A 3018-nucleotide genomic window follows, 5' to 3' on the forward strand; every position below is an offset into this window, starting at 1 on the left:
CGGTTTGGTGGCGTGGATTGCTAACGTGGCAAGGTGTGTTTCTTTCATGTAATGATTTTTCGGACTAGTAAACGATTTCAAATGAAAAACTGTCATCTACAAAGTTTTAAATCTCGTCGAGATCTACAATTTTGATATAAAGTTTGTATTCATCCGTTATCACAAGAAAAATTTTGTATTAAAAAAATACATCCATTAAACTCATTCACTTATACTTATACTCAGACATTTACTCATACATTCACGTATACTTATACATTAACATATATACTCATGCATATTTTCATTTATTTATATATACTTATATACTTTTAAATCTTGTTGAGCGTTACAACTTTCATATAGAGCTTCTCTATAACCGAAGTCATTTCAAAAATTCAAAAATTGTAAATTTCAAAACTAGAGAACTTATAATACTATTTTGGAGTATTAAACAATCGCAAATGAAAAACATGTCGACTTTTGAAGTTTTAGGTCTCGTTGAGCTCGAGCTTCTCTCTAGTTGAAATCATTTGAAAATTCAGAAATATTATATTTGAAAACTAAAGAACTTATAATGTCATTTTGAAGTATTAAATAATTTCAAATTTGAAACTTGTCAACTTTAAAATTTTAGGTCTTGTCGAGCTCTACGAGTTCGACTTATATTTTGACTTGCATGTACTTAATCAGTTCAATTTGCATGTCTCATGTCTGAAACGACAAATTAATGATTGGAGGTAGTACTTCTTTCCCTTAATTACGGAAACATATCCTGATTCAACTCCAGCAAATAGGTTGTCGTGTCCGAACGTAGTTTGAGTCGGTCCGTCCATGTCGCAGCCGATCCGACCCGGTCGCGCTACGTAGTATCGTATCCGAGACATCAATAAAGCTGCGGACGAGGTAGCTAGTTTTCGGCCTCCATCGTGAACCTAGATTCAATCCGGCAGGCAAAGCTCATCCTGGACGTTGCCGGCATGATCATCGATGCCTGCCTTGCCTTGGCCATCGCCGCCGTCGCGGTCTGCCGCTTGGCTGCTGGCGCGCCGGCGAGGTTTCGGAGATCCACGCACGTGGTGCTCGCCATCGTGCTGCTTGTCGAGGCTGGGGTGCTGATCCTCCCGGCCGCCAGGGATAGCAGAAACACCGCGTTGCGCCTCGAGGAGACGGTACTGCAGATGGAGGAAATCCTGCGTACGTGACCCATCTTTCAACTACCGTTCTTGACTTCTTGCCAGTGGAGCTATACCACGATGTAGCACAAAATTTCCTAGATTCAGATTTTTTTTCAGGACATATATGTGTCTAGAGTTTTTGCATACTTAACGACAATGTGAAATTCTATTCTCAGTATATTAAGTCAGTGATGATAGTTGTATTTTGGATATCGTTTACTGTCTACACCCAAAAATAAACGAGTTTGACCCGACGGTATATTCTTTTTCTTTGAATTCAGAGGAATATGAGAAGCACAACCAGGAGATGGTCAGTAACTTAGCTTCTATGCTCTTTAAGAATACCGAAAACATCGAGAAGATGAGTTACAACAAAGCTAGGAGACCAGACGGCACTGAGAACACTGAACTGACCATCACAATGAAACCTCCCAGTGTTGATCAGCCTCCGGTAGATGATGATGATGATCACACGGACGAAATCATGGTAAGCATAGATGCATTAAAATTTTAGCTTTGGACAAACGGAGCATTTTCTACGGCTATAACTGTGGTACTTCTTCCATTAGAAATTAAAAATCGTTTTAACCTTTTTAGATACATAGTTTTTACTTTATATCTAAAGATAACATATATTTAGATGTATAGCAAAAATTATATGTAGTTAGAGAAGTCAAAATAACATACAATTTGGAACGGAAAGAGTAACGTTGTGTATAATTAGTAAAAGGTGAGAACGACGTGGTATATACTTAAAGTCTAAAACTGCTTATAATGGCTTTTGCCTTTGCTCTGTGGTAATGACTTGGCAGCAGGCTCCAAAGCCCAATGACGATGCTCCACCAGCTGCAGCCGGCTCGCCTTCACCACCGCACGGTGACGCGACGATGGGAGAACACAAGCAGAATCCATGGAGAATTTTCTCGATCCCTCAAGGCCACGTCTTCGTTCTCGACTGCACTGACGACGAGCTCACGTTGCACGTCCGGCCGCCCTCGGCCGACTTGAACGACGACGAGCTGCAGCAGCCGGCAGCAGCAGCCTTTCCTGTACGACTACGGTTCACACCGCACGCTGTTCGTGTCGCCGCCCGGGAAGGAGCGCGTCGTGCCGGTGCCGTGGCCACACGCAGAGATGTACCAGAAGTTGGTGGCGGCGATGCTGAGGGGGAAGGACTCGCCGGCGGTGAAGGAACAGGCGGTGCCGGAACCCTTCTCAGTTTCCCCTGACATGGTGCTGTTCTACCGGCCGGTGGAGGGCGGGATAACGGAGCTGCTCGTCGTGGCAGCCGAGGTACTTCAGTACAAGGAGGTTTCGGAGGAGGTCGCCGTCCGAGCAGCTCTCACCCTGCCCGCCATCCTCTCCACCTCGTTTCCATAATCACCTGGAGGTGGTCTAGTTAAGTTAGTGCTCTAACTTAGGAATTCACAGGAACGCCTAGTTTCAGGGTTTTAATGTGTTCTATATGCTAGAAAATACCTTTGTCGGAAACAATGAAATGTCATTTAGTTAGTTATATGGATAACTATGTCCATTTTATTGCTGCGTACAGACGTGATATCTTTTAAGAAAGAGGTTGTGCGTGATAGCTGCAACTATAAAAGGACTATCAAAAAGGTAAATCTCAATTTTTAATAGGACTATCTTTTAAGACCCTGTTTTTATGATATGTAAATCAAATGTCACAAAAGGCAACATGTGTTGTAGTGGCACTATGCCAATTCTGGAAACAAGCTCAGTTAGATGGGTACCTCTTGTCTTCAGATTGCAGTAGATTGCACAGCATTGGGACTGAAATCCATCACAGACATGGAACAATCTTCAGAGACCTTATTGTAGGCAACATGACTTATTATGTATC

Source organism: Setaria viridis, chromosome 8 (assembly GCF_005286985.2).
Source record: "Setaria viridis chromosome 8, Setaria_viridis_v4.0, whole genome shotgun sequence".
Classification (NCBI taxonomy): domain Eukaryota; kingdom Viridiplantae; phylum Streptophyta; class Magnoliopsida; order Poales; family Poaceae; genus Setaria; species Setaria viridis.